The sequence below is a fragment of the Symphalangus syndactylus genome, chromosome 14, assembly GCF_028878055.3.
Source record: "Symphalangus syndactylus isolate Jambi chromosome 14, NHGRI_mSymSyn1-v2.1_pri, whole genome shotgun sequence".
NCBI lineage: Eukaryota > Metazoa > Chordata > Mammalia > Primates > Hylobatidae > Symphalangus > Symphalangus syndactylus.
In genome coordinates, this window is record NC_072436.2 from 109,328,422 (window position 1) to 109,348,415 (window position 19,994).

A 19,994-nucleotide genomic window follows, 5' to 3' on the forward strand; every position below is an offset into this window, starting at 1 on the left:
CTAGAGCAACCAAGAAAGCTCATAGATTAGAACCTTAAGCCACTAAGTTTTGGGGTAATTGGCTTCTCAGCCATAGTAGTTAAACCATGACTACACATGGAATTGAGGCATCAATGGCACTTGGTAAAAGCCAAGTTCTACAGTAGACTGTAAGTTCAATGATGGAGGGGCTGTCTTTTTGTGATTTTTCTGATTTATTTCCAATGCTCAGTTGCTCTGCCTGAGATATAGTAGACTCTCAATAAATGTTTGACCAATGAATGACTAAATCAATCAGTCAATCAATCAGTGCATGATACTTGAGACCAGGAATGCAAAAGGGTGTTGTCTGAGATGAGAGAAAGACATAGTCATTAGGGATTGCAAAGACTTGAGAACTGGGTTATCTACTGTAATACCCTGGACAGCATCCATTTAGGAGTTGATTTTTACCATCCTCTGGCTATTGTACCAGGGCTGGCAATCAGAACACAAAATATTGTCATTTATGGAAAACAGAAAAGTAAGATTCTAGGTATTTCATGAAATCATTTGAGTCCTGAGTTTTGGCGTCTGGCCAGTACTTTTGATTTATACCAGCAGGGTCCATGTGGTTCAGCATGAGTAAATACGGGGGTATTGATATAAGTGTATTGGAGAGAGATTTGGAAGTAAATAGCTTTGACTATGTGGTTTAATGCTGAAGCCAAAACCCACTGCGCTACTTAAATTTGAATTAATTTAATTTAAATTAAAATGTTAATTCCTCATTCACACTAGCCACATTTCAAGTGCTTAATAGCCTCACGTGGCTGGTGGAAACAATATTAGACAATGGCAAGAACATTTCTGTCATTACAGAAAGTGCTACTTAAGAGAGTGGGTCCAGGGCTTTTAGTCATCAGCATTACATCACTCAACCCCATCACTGTGACTGTTCAGTGTGTTTTCTTATTCAAGGACTCTTCAATTCTGGAACACCTACTGCCCAGCACCAGAAAGGACACATTTCATGTATTATCTCCCTCAATGCTCCCATTTTGGAACTGAGGGTATTAGATCTTTGAAGGATCAAGTAACTTACACATTGCCATTTTGCTTGGGCTTGGTAGACAGAGCTGGGATCTAAGACCAAGGCTACTGGATTCTAAGCCAGGGCTGTTTCCATAGTAATCAATTTCTTCTCACTGAAGCGTTGCTGCATTTGCGTGGACTTTACTATAGGCATCTAAACTATTTGGATTGAAGGAGCCTTGAAGATAAGTAACTCAGCCAGTGCTGCAGCTCTCTACTCTACATCACAGGTGAGTAGTTAGATTCAGGGCAAGTTTCATAGTTTCATTAGTTTCATGCCTTGTCAATGTGACTCTTTCTTTTTCTTTTTTTTTTGACACACAGTTTTGCTCTGTAGAACAGGCTGGAGTGCAGTGGCACAATCTCGGCTCACTGCAACCTCCGCCTCCCGGGTTCAAGCGATTCTCCTGCCTCAGTCTCCCGAGTAGCTGGGATTACAGGCACACACCACTATGTCTGGCTAATTTTTGTACTTTTAGTAGAGACGGGGCTTCACTATGTTGGCCAGGCTGGTCTCGAACTCCTGACCTCAGATGATCCACCCGCCTCAGCCTCCCAAAGTGCTGGGATTACAGGCATGAGCCACCGTGCCCGACCCACTGTGACTCTTATGTAAATCCATGTCTACACATCTGGCTTTCAGCTGAGTGTCTTCCAACGCAAGAGAGATGGCTAAAACACCATTAGTCTCTGACCTAATTCATAATACTTACTACACATAGAAATACACAACCACAAACTAAGACTGACAACTGTTAAATTTGCACAGAGTAAAATTTGTTATAGCAGGAAAACTGACTGAAAAAAGTCACAGCATTTTGACAATACTGAAATCTACAAAAAAAAAAAAAAAAAAAATCACCCAAGGAAAAAATTAGACTTGGTATAATGATTAACAGAAAATAAAACTGACAGCTGCTAAAACGGTACATGGTAAAGCCTATTGTTGGCTAAAAATTGTGGGAAGAATAAAATATTCTTGACAAAGTTTAGACATGCAAAATTCTACCTGGGAAAATTTGATTTGGTAGAAAACGTTAGTAATGACAGCTTTTAACTGGTTACCACTGATCAGAGCTTTCTCTGCATCAGCCAGTATGATAAACATTTCCTATGGTTTATTTTATTAATACTCAAGAAAGATTCAGAGATTGACATTAATGTTACTCTCACTTTATAGTTGAAAAAAACTGAAGCAAAGAAAGGTATGGAACTTGCCCAGATGGATCAGACAGCTAATAAAAATGATGGTTAAAGCCGGGCACATTGGCTCATGCCTGTAATCCCAGCACTTTGGGAGACCAAGGTGGGAGGACCATGAGGTCAGGAGTTCGAGACCAGCAGGGCCAACATTGTGAAACCTCGTCTCTACTAAAAAAATACAAAAAATCAGCTGGGCCTGGTGGTGGGCACCTGTAATCCCAGCTATTCGGGACGCTGAGGCAGGAGAATAGCTTGAACTCGGGAGATGGAGGTTGCAATGGGCCCAGATTGCGCCATCGCACTCCAGCCCTGGAGACAGTGTGAGACTGTTTCAAAAAAAAAAAAAAAAAAAAAAAACAGATGGTTAAACTTAACCCAGGAGATTTGGTTACAGAGTCTCACTCTTTTGCCCAGGCTGGAGTGCAGTGGCACGATCTCAGCTCACTGCAACCTCCACCTCCAGGGTTCAAGCAATTCCTGCCTTAGCCTCCCGAAAAATGAAACATTTTTGAACCTTGTATTTTGAAATAATTTTCTCTTTAAATTTTTTGTACACATGGAGTCTCCCTATGTTGCCCAAGCTGGTCTCAAACTCCTGGCCTCAAGTGATCCTCTCATCTCAGCTTCCCAAAGTTCTGGGATTGTAGGCATAAACTGCACCTGGCCAAAATAATTTTAACACAGAGGAAAAATGAAGAAATAGTTTGATAAAACTTTTTGAACCATTTGTGAATGAACTGAAGACACGATGCCTCATTATTCCCAAATATTTTGGTATTTCCCACAACACATATATTCTCCTAAATAACTGTAGTAGAACTATCAAAATCAGGAAATTAACATTGATGCATTTCTGCTGTCTAATCCAGGGATCCAATTCAAATACTGCTAGTTGTCTTAACCCTGTCCCATCACCAATCTCCTGCCATTACTCTCTCCCACCCTCTCTGGGCTCTATCCACACAAGGGCTGCTGCCCCCTCACCACTTGCCTGACCACCTTGCTTAGTACAAACTAATGTCTTGAGGAAGAGAGGAATGTGAGAGGAAGAGGAGGAGGAAAAGAGGCAGACATAGAGTAAGGGAAAGAGAGAAGGAAGGAAAGGGGAAAGAAAGGAAGGAAAGGAGGGAGAGAGGGAGAAAGGGAGGAGGGAAGAAGAAGAAAGAAAAAGTGGGGAAGGAAAGGAAGGCAAACTAATTTTAAGAGAAAAAAAGGCCAGAGCGATGGCTTCTGCCTGTAATCCCAGAGCTTTGGGAGGCTGAGGAAGGAAGACTGCTTCAGGCCAGGAGTTCGAGACCAGTCTGGGGAACACAGCAAGACCCTATCTCTACAAAAAAATAAAAAATCAGCCAGATTTGGTGGTGTATGCCTGTTGTCCCAACTACTTGAGAGGCTGAGGCTGGAGGATTGCTTGAGCCCAGAAGATCAAGGCTGCAGTGAGCTGTGATTTCGCCACTGCATTCCAGTCTGCAGGACAGAGCAACAAGCTGTGTCAATAAATAAATAAAGAGACAAAAAGAACTGCAATATATAGGAAATTGATGACATAAATTGATTTGATAGAATTCATATCAGAAATACTACATCAATATAAATCTATCATGTGGGAATAATTATAATTAAAGGTCTATATTTAAAATGTGGTGTCAAATACCCCAGAAAGCAAAATTTTTAAAAATATTTTCAGGTGGGAATGGGGAGAAGAAGGTTAAATATTCACCAGACTAAAAGGTAGCATCGCTGAGTGTGGTGGCTCCACCTATAATCCCAACACTTTGGGAGGCCGAGGTAGGCAGATCACCTGAGGTCAGGAGTTCGAGACCAGCCTGGCCAACATGGTAAAATCCCGTCTCTACTAAAAACACAAAAATTAGCCAGGGATAGTGGCGAGCACCTGTAATCTCAGCTACTTGGGAGGCTGAGGCACGAGAATAGCTTGAACCCGAGAGCAGAGGTTACAGTGAGCCGAGGTTGCGCCACTGCACGCCAGCCTGGGTGACAGAGTGAGAAAGAGGAGAGAGTAGGAACCAATCTCACTTTGTCTGGACTGGCATTTCCCACCTGAGTCTTACGCTTTGATCAATAGCATTTGTCCAGCTGAAGGAGGAAAATCTCTTCAGACTCACCAAGGCAATTTCTAGACAAGGCCATTCCAAGTGGAGACTACTGTTGCGTGGAGAACTTCTCTAGTGATTGTCTTCTTTCTCATGGCCCCAAGAAGAAACAACAACAACAGCATAGAGATGACTCAAGAATGCTAGCAACTGTCTGAAGTCAGAAAATAGAGAAAGACCTAAAATAATACACGGAAAGCTGCCCAAACGTAGGCCCAAACACTGGGCTTTGGAACACTGCTTAGCACATCTAGGTGCTCAATGTATATTTGCTGAACGAAAGAATAAATGAATGTTTCTGAGATACTGAAATGGTTTCTCCTCCAGTGCCTCTTGCACCCTAATTAAAGTGCACCCAAGAAACAAAAGAGCAATAGCCGAGATTTTTTTTTAAAACACACAAAAGCTTAAGTTGGGGAAAATGGAAACAGCTGTTAACGTGATAGTAATTATTGCACCCCACTAATATTTGTTGAGGGTTATATTTGAAGCATGATTCCCAGGATTTGAAAATGGTAATGGTAAGCCATCCTGGCCTCATAGACTTTCTGAACCAGAAAGAGGCAAATGTACAAAGGTGCATTTGCCCTTTCAAACAACAACATTTCTTGAGCACTTACGATATTTTAGGGGCTGCATATAGAATAAGGCAAAGTTGCTGGTCTCCGAAGAGTTCATGGTCTAATTGTGAAGACAGAAAAATAAGAAATTATGTCACTGTAATGAATGCTGTTGACAGTTGCACTAAACACAGATGGCTGGAGGAAGCGAGTTATAAGAGAGGACAGCAAGCTCAGCCACTAGCGATTTTGCTTGGTGTTTTGCTGAAAGTAGGGAGCTATCTATTTTTTCTCCCAATACTTAACTAGTTGTTCAAGCACTATAGGTTAAACACTCCTTATGCTCCACACCAATTAAAAAGGCACCTTTATCATGCATTTGCTATCTTTGTGTGTGTGTGTGTGTATGTGTGTTTGTGTGTGTGTGAGATATTGTATCTGTTGCTAGTCTCTTTTCTATTCCATTAATCTGTCTCTTTTTGAAATAGTGCCACACTTTTAAATGTATTGGTCCCCTAGCACTCTCAGATATTAAACATATTATAATCTCACTTTGTTAATTTTCTTAAATTTTCTTTTCTTGGCTTCTTGTTACCTATTTATTTGTCCAAATGCGTTTTAGAATCACATTGTCAAGTTTCCCAAAAATGTCCTACTGGGATTGATAATGTAATTGCATTAAATCAGTAAATTAATTGAGAGAGAACCTATTTATAATATTGTGTCTTGCCTTTTAAGGACATGATATGTTTCTACATTAAACCAAGGTATTTTTTAATGTTCTGCTATAAAGTTTTGTAGTTTTTTCTTTTATTTTTTCAGGCAGTTCAGTTTATTCCCTAAGGGTTTAAAAAACTATTTTGCTGCTATGGGAGAAGAGGATTATTTTTCCACTATATTTTCTAACTGCTTATTGCTGGCATATAAGAAATATATTGACTTTTTGTATTTATTTTTTGTGTAGCTATTTTGCTGCCCTTTTTCATTAGTTCTAAGATTTCTTCAGGTGCCTTTCATGGGCTAGATAATCATATTGCCTATAAACAATGATGATTCTGTGTCTTCTTTCCAAATAAAGTGATCCTTCAAAAACATAGAACTACTGATTTCCACTCTACTGCTCCCATTGTCTGTAGTACAAGATCCAAATCTTCTAAGAAGGAATAGAAAACCCTTTGTGATCCTGACATGTCTTCTAGGTTCTGTTTTCTGCATCCACACTGCATTCATTGCTGTACAGCCATCTCCAAGTTCTGGCAGCCTCCCAAACATAGGCCAGGCTCTGTGACTGTTTCATACCCTGGCTCTCCCTTCTAGGCCTTCATTCATCTTCAAATCTCAGCCCAGGTATCTGATACATTCTCCTAAAGTCTCCACCAGGGCCCTCAGATTCTCCCATGCTCCTGGAATGGCTAATAAGAATCATTCATCACCATAGTGTATCTGCAGTGCAGGTGGGAACACAAGCTTTTGCATTAGAAACCTTGAGGTTGTATCTTGGATACACCATATATCGACTGTGTACCATGGGTAAGTTAATTTGTGCTTCATTTTTAAAATGGGAGTCGTAACACCTAACTTACAGAGCAGTTACAAGGATTAAATGGAATAATTAAAGAGTTTCATGTAATCCCTGGTTCACAGTAAGTCTTAAAGATAGCTATTATTTTATTGTTTTTATGCTGTGGTTATTTTCATATTATTAAAATTTTTCTAACACATCAGCAGTTGCTCATATGCCCCTCTAGACTACAAGTTTCTGTAGGGAAGGTTCTATTTGTTTTTGTTTTTGTTTTTTCAGCCTATTCAGTGTGGAGTTTCTCAGGTATGGTTCAAGACAACTCATGCCACTCATCAGGTGTGCTTGTTTAAAAGGGGCTTTCCAAGCTACCCATAACCATTACATCAAGATCTCAAAAAACTGGCCCAGCAATACAGATTTTTAGCAATTACTAAGTGAGCATTATGTACTCTAATGTTTGAGAACACTGTACTACAGTGACCCCCAAAATGAACATTAATTGTCTAAGTCAAGTGCACAGAAATAATTGTACTGGGCCATATAATTGATTAAGTAACCTCATGGGGAATGCACAAGTCACTTTATTATTAGGGACAAAGGCAACTTGTCTATGGCTTACTTGAAATTCAGGGGCTTAGGCAAAATCTGGCACATAGCAGATGCTAAATACATATTGTTGAGTTTGTAAGTGGATATAAGAAAACCTGAGCCATAATGTCAGTCCTTAAGCCCAGCTAGGCTAGTCTGTTACTTAGAAGAGAAGAAGAGAAAAATCCTATGTCCATGGCTCCCAGGCATTCTTGCTAAAACATCTCAGCATCACTTTAAAGGAAAGCTTCTTTTGTGCAATCAGCCCCTTGGTTGCAGAAGCATCCACTACTTTTGAAACTTAAAGATCCAAAATAAGAATTTGTCTTTTCCAGTTAAGGAGGTTCATCCAATCCAAAAAAGTTTGTTTTTTATTGGTTATTTTTTAATATTATAAAAGCAATGTATGTTTATTGGGAAAAAAACTTGGAAGGACAAACAGAAGGAATGAAATAAAACATAAACCACAATCTTTCGATGTATTATTGTTACCATTTGAATGCTGTTATTGCCATCATATTTCATTAGCATGTGCTTTTTACACAGCTCATAAGTTGCAAGCCTCGGGTAAGCATTGCCTACATCATAAAAAGTATCCAAAACATTATTTCCAACAGCTACATAATACTGTCATATGGATATGCCATAATTACCATTTTATTCTCCTATTGGACATGTAGATTATTTGCAAAGTCTTATTAATACAAATAATTCTTTCTTGAACATCCTTATATAGGCCTAATTTGTTTTCATTTGTGATGATTTCCTTATGATAAATTTTGGAAGTAAAACTACTACATCAACAGGTAAGAACATTTCTAGAGCTCTGGATATATATTTCAAACTGCTTTCCAGAAAGTTTACAAAAATTTATGTCCCTATGGAGAGTCTGATAGTTTCTATAAATCATATTTTCTTATTTTTTCTTCTTTTAATGCAAATCATTTGCCCTTGGCTAAAAGAAAGAATCCTAAAAATTTCGGAAGTCAAAAAGACTTCCCAGTTGTCAGTCTCCTGACAACAGAAGCCCAGCTGACATGCTTTTATGCCCCTCTTTCCTTGGATTTTTATCTCCAAAAGAACAAGACCAAGGTCCCCAAACGGGGTCTCCAAGTGCTTTTTCAGACCTCGCTCAACCCTCTGCCTGTCTTTGCTTGTAGAATGGAGAAACTCTGAAGGTGGACTTGGGGTGAAATTATCCAGCTGTCACCTTGGACTTGTTGTTTCCTTAAGAAATGCTGTCAGCTTTGGGCTGCTTCTTTCAGAATGGTATGTGAGTACTAGCACAAGTCACGCCATCAGCTACAGAGGGCCGGGGTTTGTGGGCATGGGAATCTCCTCTTCCTGGGAGCCTCTGAAGAAAACAAGACTCTTCCAATTCTCACAGTGAGTAAAGATGCACGCAACTCATTTCTCCCATCCAAGTACTAACCAGGCCCAACCCTGCTTAGCTTCTGAGATCAGACAAGATCAGGTGTGTTCAGGTGTTCGGGGTGGTAGGGCAGTGGAGCCATGCAATTCATTTCTAATAAAAGTGTCCACCTCTCTTCCTGTTTCCCAATTCTGATTCCCATTCTGCTACCACCACTTAAAGAGCATGTAAGGGCCAGATGACAGGCAGGCATGTATCTAAGGATATGGATGGGAGCACATGCTGCTGGGACTTGATCCAAGAGGAACCAGTCTTCCAGAAATCCCAGCTTCTGAGTTACACTGCTCTGGATTGAGCATCCCTCCTGAGCTAGAGGCCTTGCATAACCTACTGTGGCATTCTTATGTGCAGTTTAACTCTTTTGAAAGGCATCTCAGCACCAAGGGCTCCATCCACCATGTTCCAAATAATACAGAGAATAAAAATGCTAGCTGAGTTGAAGGCTCAAGATAAGCCAGGTTATGACAGAATCAAAGGACTTCCGTGGAGCTCGGGGCCGAATCTGTTAGTGACCCCGAATGTCTGTACCTCCTTCTGCATTTCCCATCCTCCCATGTGGCCAGGGTGGGCCGTGTGATTTGTGTTGGCCAGTGAAATGTGAGAATGTTGCCAGGTTGCAGTTCTGACGTACATCACTTCTGGGCTGCAGCATTTAAGAGCAAGGTGACCTTCGTAACACTCCCTTGCTCTGCCACAGCAACCATGGAGGCTGTGGATCATGGAACATCTTCTTTTGTCAATAAGGAATAAAATTTTATTGTGTTAAGCCACTGAGATCTCAGGGTTGATCTGAAAGCTAACTTTAATTATGCTGATTAATATAGAAACATAAAGTCAGTTTGAGGATCTTCTATTTGGACATGTTGGTTAATAACAAAATTTGTCTTTGACTTCTTTTCGGCATTCCTATTGGCCTTGATCAAAAGCCCTGTAGGTTCAGAGCCTAAAATGGGGTTTGGGTAGGATATTCCAGTTGATGGCCAGGCCCAATATTATTATATAATCTCTAAGAATTGAGAAAAATCATAGATTATGAAAAAAAATGGGTGAAGGTGGGAGCTAAAGGGTATTGAATCTCAGTCCTGGGTTCAAATGTTGATTCCACCAGTAACCAGCTGTGACTTTGGGAAAATCATTTAACTTCTCAGCCTCAAAGTCTTCATCTAGAAAACAAGAGTAGTGATACCACCTGCCTCATCATAGATCTGGTGTGAGGATCAAATGAGATCATCCATGGAAAGCATTTAGCACAATGCTATGAACCATGCTGTTTGACAGACGGAGAACCTGAGTCTCAGAAAGCTGAAGGGATCTGGCCATACCACACAGTGAGTTATGTGGAGAACTTGGTTAGGAAGCCAGCCCTGTCTGAACTCCAAAGCTGGTCATGTCTCCTCTATGCCCTTCTCCTTTCTCTGGAGGGCTTCTTGTTGTTGGTGGAGCTGTTCTCTGCAGTGTAAGGTCATTGTGTGTGTGGGGTTCATTTGTCTCAGCTGGGGCTCTGCTCTCTGGTCAGGGTTCTGGGCCTCCTGTGGGCCACAAGGAAGGGGTGTTAGAAGTTGATAGGGTTTTACTCTCATTGGAGAGAAGACTGGAAACAGCTGAGACAGAGACTGTCTTAGAGCCTGTTCATGTCAGTGAATGAGAAGCTTTGAAACCGTTCCTGACGCCCATTTAAAACAACAGAAAGACGCTATTCAGACAAAAATCCCTCTGCCAAGTGCGTCCCATTAAGGCTTCCTTTGTGTAGGCCTGAATAATGGGCTGTGATAGCCTAGGCTGGTGAAAGGGAACAAAATTTCTATGAGAAGTGCAAGATGATGTTTCTCTGAGACGGCCTTTGTTGCATAAGCCGTCATTGAAATATGGGGAGGGGAAACATGATAAGCAAATGGTTTCTAGGGACAGTTATGTGAAGTGAAGATAAAGAGGGAAGCTTTCTGAACAGCCTCCTGGCAGTGGCTATGAGAAGGATTTTTAGAATGTTGTACAAAAAAGGATAGAGATGGAGTGGCAAAAATGTGCCTTCTACCCAGTATCCTTCCTCACTCTAAAACTTTCTAAGCAACATCATTAAAACCTTCAGCATTTCTTTCTCCTCATCATTGTCATCATCATCATGGCCATGGATACCATTTGAAGCAATTATCATGTGCTGCGACTTCGCATCCACTATCTCATGTTATTACTCTGAGTCATGTGAGGTGTTATCTTTATTTTTATTTTATAGGTAGGTAAACTAAAGCTCCAAGGAGCTAAGGAAATTATCATTAGTCACATGGTATGTAGCAAAGAATTTCCCCTTACCTGGGCCGGGCGTGGTGGCTCACGCCTGTAATCCCAACACTTTGGGAGACCGAGAAGAGCAGATTGCTTGAGCCCAGGAGTTTGAGACCACTCAGGGGCAATATAGTGAGACCTTGTCTCTTTTTTTTTTTTTTTTGAGATGAAGTCTCACTTTGTCACACAGGCTGGAGTGCAGTGGTACAATTTCGGCTCACTGCAACCTCTGCCTCTCAGGTTCAAGTGATTCTCCTGCCTCAGCCTCCTGTGTAGCTGGGATTACAGGCACCGGCCACCATGACCAGATAATTTTTGTATTTTTAGCAGAGACGGGGTTTCACCATATTGGTCAGGCTGGTCTTCAACTCCTGACCTCAGGTGATCCGCCCACCTTGGCCTCCCAAAGTGCTGTGATTACAGGCATGAGCCACCGTGCCCGGCTGTCTCTATTTTTTTTAATTAAAATTTTGGAGGCCAAGGTGGGTGGATTACTTGAGTCTAGGAGTTTGAGACCAGCCTGGGCAACATGGAGAAACCCCACCTCTACAAAAAAAAAAAAAAAAAAAAATTAGCGGGTCATGGTGGCACAGGTCTGTAGTCCCAACTACCCAGAAGGCTGACGTGGGAGAATTGCTTGAGCCCAGGAGGAAGAGGTTACAGTGAGCCAGGATAGTGCCACTGTACCCCAGCCTGGGTGACAAAGTGAGACCCTGTCTCAAAAAAAATTGATTAATTAAAATAGAATTTACCCTTGCTTGAAAACAGATATGGCCTTTTCCCTTATCTTCTGGGAGAGGACTTCTAGGCCCTTGGAATGTCATGCATGATAGGAGTGTCTTTCTTTGCCTGGGGCCCTCAGTCACACAATGCGCTTTAGGGTGGAGACTAGCCATTATTCTAATAATGTAATTTAGTGTAGGGACTTTGAGTCACACAGTATCAGCTCAATCTCCAGATGTGGCTAGGGACTGAGATCACATGGGCAGTCAACCACGCCCATGCTATTGAGCCTCAGTAAAAACTCTGGACATGGCAGCCTGAGTAAGCTTCCCTGGCTGGTGATACTCCATGTGTATGGTCAAGCATTGTTGCTGGGAAAAGTCATTCTGTCCATGATCTTACATAGAGAGGACAACTGGAAACTCCACATTTGGAACTTGCTTGCGCTCTGGGCTGTGCATCTCTTCCCTTGTCTAGTTTTAATCTGTATCCTTTCACGATGACAAACCATAATTGTGAGTATAACAACGTTCAGAGTCCTTTGAGTCTTTCTAGCAAATTATCCTAAGAGTAGTATCGCAGATCTCGGAAATTGCAATTGGTATCAGAAGGAAGGTTGGTCTTAGGGATTTCTAAATACTGTAGTTGGCATCACAGTGAGGGCAGTCTTATGGACTGTTTTCTAACTGCACACTTGAGTAGAGTGAGATTTGAACTCTGGTCAATCTGACCATAAATCCACTGGTCTTTCAACATAATAGTCTATAGGAGCAAGGCTCAACTATGATTCCCAAACCTACTATGTGTAAAGAGATTGTCAAATATATGGATTGCTGGACCTCATCTCAGTATTAATGAATGATAATTTCTAGGAGGTAATGTCAAGGAATCTCTACTGTTTGTTTAGTAAAGTCTCAGGTTGATTCTACCGGATCTAACCTGGCACCAATTCACAGACACAGAGAACCACACTTCTCTGTGAAATCCCTTTTTCCCATTGTGGAAAAGGCATTTTTTTCCAGCCTGGCATCCACTTTTTATAAGTGATAAATGCCTTTATTATCTACTAGACTGTGTTCTCCTGAGGGATAGGGACAGTATCTTTTTATCTCTGCATCCTTCACATTCAACACAGGAACTGGCCCATATTAGATAGTCAAATATTTGTTGAATAAATGAGTTAATATATTTTTGGCTATGACACATTCATAATTAGCTACAATGCCTACAGCAAATGATTATGGAAAAAAAAATACCTACTGCTCCACGTCTTGAAATTTGCTATGTAGAGTTGCCCTAGTGAGAAGCAGCTGAAGCACAAATTAGCCCCTGCAGTTGTAGATGCCTGCCCTTCTGACATACTTACAATTGGATGTTCATACTGGAAACCACAGTTGTGACATTGGTCCCTGGCATTTTAGTACATATGATGATCTCCCCTAATCAGCAGACATGTTGTCCTCTGGTTATGTGTCAGTCTCTGTTTATCTGACGCTTGACTAACTCTCTCTTTGAGATGTCCCCACATATCATATCCTCCACAGAAAATTCCCTATATGCCACATCACCTATACTTTAAGTAAAATCCGTTCCAAACATACCCTCCAAAACCACGTGGTAAAAAGCATGTCTCCATGTTTGTGTGAAGAGGATAACAGTAAAGAGAAACAAAACAAAACCTTAATTTACCTAAATGTATGCATGGCATCCCATGCTGGAATTACTCCATCCCAATGGCAGAGCATCAAGAGGACTTATGTCTGTTCTGATATGGAGGAAGGGAAGGCCTTGGACAAAGGGAAATAAGACAAATAAAAGCCTGTTATTCTCAAAATCTGTACTAGGTGTTCTGTGTGTCATTTCATTTCTTTCACAGATGACCCTTCAAGAAAGGGCCTTTACACATGCCATTTCCTTGACCTGGAATGCTTTCTACCTTGTTCTGGCTAACTCTTAATCATCCTTAGGATCTTAACTAATCCTCCAGACCTAATCAAGTCTTCCTATTATGCATTCTCAAGGCATGATGTGACTTCTATCTGTGAGACTTAGCTCAGTTGTAATTTTAGTTCCTCAACAGTGTGATTCTTCTTCCTATTCTTCCTAACTCTACTGTAATGAGCAAAGGGGATCTTTCAAATAGGACAAGGACTGTATTCACTCACCACCGAATCTCTATACCCAGCAGAGCACTGACACCTGGTAGGTTTTAATAAGCCTATGCTGGAAATAAAGTGATCCCTAAAGCTGCAGATAAGGCTCAGAGAACACAAGTGACTTTTCCAAGGTTGCATAGACCAAAAGCAGTAAAGCTGGAACTAAAGACCTCTTGACTCAAATGTCTACACTCTCTTCTCTGGGCATCCTTATCTCCTACTGAAAGAATTGGGTATGCTCAGAGCAGGTTCCAGAAAGACTCTTGCCAGCAGCAGTTGCCATTTGACTGAAACTGAGGCAGGAGCTGAAAAGAATGGATGAAAGGTCATTTATTATCCACTTAGTTTCAGAGGAAGACTTGCTTTATGAGGTTATTTTCTAGGGACCAAGGATTTTGATCCTTACATTGAGGAAGGTGTCACACAGGATAATGCTGCTTTATTAACTACTCCTTTAGCCTTTTGGGAAGTAGAGAGTATAGGAGAGAGGTTTTAAATGGGGTCAGAAGAGGGCATTAAACATGACATTCTACTGAAATCTAAGCTCTGACTACTGTACCTTCATTTCTAGAAGTAAGAAAGGCTATTATTCAGCTTGGCAAAACTCATTTTATTTTTCTGAAGGCAATGGGATATAATGAAAGACGCAAGGGCTTGGAAGGCAGAGATGCCTGGGATTTGGTCTCAGATGTGCTGCTTACAAGCTGTGTGACCTCTGGAAAGCTGTGTAACCTCTCTGTGCCTCAGTCTCCTTGTTGGCAAATATGAGAAGAATAACGCCTACCATTTATGGTATTAGGGGATATTTAATGAGACAGTGAATTTAAAATTACCCAGTAGGGTGCCTATCACAGAGCAGATACTCAGGAAATTTTAGTTCTCATCTAGTAAAATGTAGTCATTTGATGCTTCTATCATTAAAGTGAGGGCAGACAACAAGTTTATGTGGAAAGAGGATAGGAACCAGGAACAAGTGACCTTTAGAGTCCCATCTAAAGATGGTTCTATGATTTTCCTTCACGTCTGTTGAGTGTCTCTCAGTATTAACATGCACCAAGGTTAATGGGGACAATTGCATGAAATGCCCCAGAGTGGGAATCAGGGGATCCTTTATGGAGCCCTGAAACTTAAGCTGTCTCCATTTTTACTTCTTAACAAAGTGTTTCAATAACAGCTAACATTTTGCAGATAAATACTTATCATGAGCAAGATGTACATTTTTCCTAATGTACTTCTTGTATCTTCTTGTACATTTCCTAGACCAAAAATGTATTATCTATTATTATCCCTATTTTACAAGTGAGAGAACTGAGGCTCAGAGAGGCAAGGTAGCTTGCCCAAGATCACACAGCTGGTAAGTGATGGTCCTAGGATTTGAATCAGGCAGTCCAACTGTAGCTTTTGTTGGAAGGATACTGAGCTATACCACTCCCAGTTTCCTCCTCCATTGAAGCTCAGATATCAGTAAGATTCTCATCTGAGCACTCTAATTATTCATGAGAGTAGCTAAGATAAACTGCTCTTTGAAAAGCAATTAGTTCAGGGTCTGCACTGAAGTTCACAAACAGCAGAGGAGATGAAAGTGGAAAAATACAAACATAACATGATACGTGCTATAGGGAAAAGCTCAAAGTCAGAAATGCCCCAGAGTGGGAATAGGGATCCTTTATGAAGCCCTGAAACTTAAGCTGTCTCTATTTTTACTTCTTTACAAAGTGTTTCAATAAATAAATACGAGTAAACATAAAATAACTTCAAAGAAAACTTTTCTAGGCATGACTATGTAGAATTTCATTTTATTATGATTTATGTAATTCTGTGTAATAATCAGTCTCTGGGCAATGGGAAGATGTAAATGGAATGATCTAACAAGACTAGAGGATGATTTGTGGATTTCAGATAATGTTCTTGGCCTGAGCTCAATCATGAAGAATCGAGAACGTTCCAGTTAGGAGAAGAGGAGATGGACACTCCTGTTCCTAGCAATACAATCTCCTGCACAGAAGACATTGTTTAAGGCTCTGGCTACAATGTACTTTGGGTTTAATGGAACCCTGAATACCTTATCCGTTGGAAGTTGAAGCTGGGGTTTGTACCTGACATCCTCAAAGAAGAAAATAGTGCGGAAGTAATTTTTGTAAATGACAGAGATTGTAGTCCATGACCTTCGATGCTGTGGCCTTTGCTTCTGGATGTTACAGTGGCCAGAACACCCCCCTCCTATTGCTGCCCTAGGGTGGCTTCAAATTACACAAAGAACACTTGCCAGGTTTAGGAGGCTTTAGGGTATCTCCCATGCTGCACGGATGAGATGTTCTAAACTGAGACAGAAAAGCTTTAACAAAGTTGAATTAAGTGCAAAAATTATAGCAACTTCTTCACTCCATCCCCTTCTGTCACCATAGAACACAGAGAGTAAGGGGACAAATTTCTGAAAACCTCTTGCCCAGTGGCTTTTTCTCATCCTGTGATACTTTGTAAGATTGGAATAGTCTTTGAAGAGGTGCATTAGCTAAAATTTACATATCAGTAGATTGGGTCTTTTCAGAATACCCATCATAGCAGGGGACTCTAAGACAATTAACTTGGGCAGTGGGAAGAACAAAAGAAATCTACCACAGGAAGGCGCAGACATTCAATATATCAGGCTTGCCAGAGACTGGCGGACTCTGGGGGATTTGAGGTTTTCATATGAGTTCATGTCTGATTCTGCTTTAATGACAGGTCTCTGTGTGTTTAGCTATCCTTTGAATTTGTATTATCGTTTCTCTCCCTTGGGGCTTTGAGTACCTGGAAAGTTGTGCTACACCTGAGTGTCCCTCCCCTCAAAGCCAGGGAGAAGAGCAGGTCTGGTAGGAAGCAGAGGCACAGTTACAGCGGCTGTGGCAGATTGCTGCCCATTTGTACTCCAAGGCTGATGCTCAAAGATGCTAGCTTTATTCTTAAAAGTTAAACCCCTCCTCAGCTTGTCCAGATGCTGTCCTATTATAGTTATGCTTTTATTAAACCCAGGCAGCAGGCAGGAGAAGAAAATCCAAGTCATAAAATGCAAGGCTGCACACACTTCTCGTAAAGTTGCTCTTCAGACAAATTTATTTTTTAAATACAGGAAAGAATGATCACATTTTTCCATGACAGCATGCTGTCAAGGCCTGGGTGCTGGAACGATACAAGGTAAGACACAAGCCCAGCCCTCCAAGGAGCTTTTCTGTCTCTACCCTCCAAAGTCTGCAAACTGTTCATGTTATTGCTAAAAATAAAGAGCCAGCATTTATTACTTACTACATTCCAATCCCCCTACTAAGCATATTCTTATTGAATCCTCAACATAGGTCTAAAAGGTTGGTACTGTTATTATCTCCATTTATAGACAGGGAAGCCAAGGTGCAACACAGGTGAGTGTCTTAGCCAAGTTCTCACATCTCTCAAACAATGGAGGTGGCACGTGAATCCATGAGCCTAGACTGCTAATCACTCTACTAATTACTATCTAGGATGTGGTGAGTGATGGGAACATGGAATACCCAAATCCTGCTCCAAAACACTGAGCCCCTCGTGATTCTCTTAGATACTCAATAGTCTCCCTCTGGTAATTATAGCCAGAGCACATGGCTTAGGCCAAAAGCTTTTGATGGTCTCCAGGCCACTACCACCCTGAAGCCAGAATCTTGCCTCTGTCAATTTCTAGAAAATGAAATGCTCATGAGAAGAAGAAAGTCGACAAAGATGAGGCAGAAGATCCTGATTCTGAAAACCCACCCAGGATTCTGGGGTTGGGAATAGGGGATATTAAAACAGGGGGATGTTCAGAGATCAGGAAGGGAGTTAGGATTCAGAAGAGAAGAAAGATGTTAGTTCTCTACAACAGAGACAGAGTCCTGTCCATCAAAACCTACGTTCTCTTCTTTCTAGGTATACAGATTACGTCTCCCAGCCTCTCTGGAAGATGCATGTGGCTGTGGGGCCGAGTTTTGATCTACGGAATGTGAGCAGAAGTGATGGATGTATGCCTTTTTTTCTACCTATTTCAAAAGTTGTCACGCATAATTCCCTGTAGTCTTTTTCCTTCCACCAGCTGAATTTTATTATCAATAATGACTTTGGAATACCATGTTGAAGATAGCAGAACTTCCATTGGCCTGAGTCTCTGAGTGACAGCATGAAATAGAGCCTCCCTCACTCACCTGGAGTCTCTTTGGACTATTACATGAGAAGAAGAAACCTATATTGAGTTGCAACTAATATATACTTCAGATCTATTTGTCATCACAGCTAGCATTGCCCTGAATACTACTCTGTACCTGAGGAACCAGGAGAAAGCCTCACAGAAGAGAGAACTCTTAAATGACATCTGGTTAGAGCCCTGTATCCCACAGGTGCTCGATACATGTGGAGGTTGACTCCAATGTAGAAAGAGTTCTAGAAGGATGAGCTAGAATCCCAAAGACAAGATTATGGATCTGAGGTTGGCCCTATTAGGGCATACAGAGAATAGATCACAGAAGGAAGGGGGCCTGTTGTGGTCTGGAGTAATGTAGGAAAATTCTGGAAGATGTTGACTGCAAGCAGAAGGTGCCATCGCTTTGGAACTTAACTACAAAATTGTGTCATGACAAAAATGTATCAACTGACAAAAATGTGTCAATTGACAAAAATGTGTCAATTGTGTTAAGACTGTGAGACCTGGGTTGTAGTCTTGGTTCTGTATCCACCTCTCTCCCTCCCTCTCTCTGTGACTCGGGCAGGACACAGCCCCTCTCTGAAAAGTTATTGCCTCCTTTGTTATACTAGGAGGTTTGAAAAAAAGATAACTGTTATAAAGAGGCAGTTCAACACAATAGTTAAGAACCTCAGTTCTGGGGTGAGATGCCTAGTTCAAATCTAACCTAAGACATATTAGCTCTGTGGCTTTTGGAAAAGTTTCTTGACTTCTTATGCCTGTTTTCTTCACTTTAAAAAACAGGATTAATAAAATGCCCATTTCATGGGGGTGGTTTTAAGATTTAAGTGAGATGCTAAGTGTAAAGCACTGACATTCCTGACATTGCATGTGCTGGGTGTGTGTCTGAGTATTGGCTTTACATGAAGATGAATCTCACGTGAGCCTGCCTTGGCCACCACTTGGAGAAAAGTTCTGAGGACTTGCAGTAAGTGGTAGGAGAGATGCATTTGCCACTCAAGCAAAAGGACAAGAAGAAGATCTTTAAAAAATTAAAATTGGGAGAGCGACGTTCAAAAGGTCAGGGCGAGAGGTCCCTAGTTGCAGCACTACCCACCTAGGTCGCATGGACAGGGTCTCTGGTGTGGACACTGCTGTGCTCCACTGGGTGGGAGAGATTGAAAGCAGCCAAATAATTCAGGACACCAAACCCAGTTTCTCAGAGGAAGAAATGATGCTTTGCAGGGCAACTGTCCAAAGAGGCGTTGTCCCCAAATGGCTAAGAAGAAGAAGCATGCCCAGGAAAGGCGATCACAGAGTCTCAGAGCCCAAAGGATTCTATCCGATCTGAGGATGAGATGCTATCATTTCTCGGGATTAACTTCATGACTATGCTAAACTCTTCATAAATATACTGTCTCATTGAATCCTCCAACTAGCCCACGAGGCAGACACTGTTAAAATCCCCATTGTAGAGATGAAGAAATCAAGGCACAGAGAGATTTAAAAAAAAAAAATTGATGCTACACATCCAGAAAAAGACAGAACTGGGAACAAATCCACAGGGTCTGACACCAGAGCCCCAGGTAATAGAAGCAACGTTACATCAAAGCAGCTTACGGGAAATCATGCAATGACAGAAGAGAATGAATACATGAATACATGCAAATGAATGCATGGATTGATGAGAAAATGGAGGTGGAGGATAAATAAAGACAAAAAATAATTGAAAGCCATTGGGTAAACTTAATTTGTCAGATTTATTGCCACTGACTATAGGACATAATGATTTGAGAAAAGCCATGAATTAAATTCAGCTTCTTAGAGGCCAGAGTGGACCAAAACAACAACAACAATAACAACAGCCAGATCTCAAGGCCATAAAATAAAACTCAACTATATGCCAAGGAACCCTAGACCACTTTGCTTGTTTGCTGTTGTTTCTTTGTTTACTTCCCAAAGACACAAAAGAAAACTTTGAGGGCCTTTATAAGAGAAGAAGCTTTTTTTTTTTTTTTTGGTTTGTAGTTGAGAGGAATTATCACCTACTGTGATCCCAATTAATTTTATTTTAGACTTGATTATATAAACACATTGATAAGTAGAGAAAATAATTATCTAGGTAACATCACATCCTTTCTCTTTCCCCTTCCTACTCCTACAAAGCCCAGCGTCTGGGAATAATGGCAGAAAAATCTCATTGC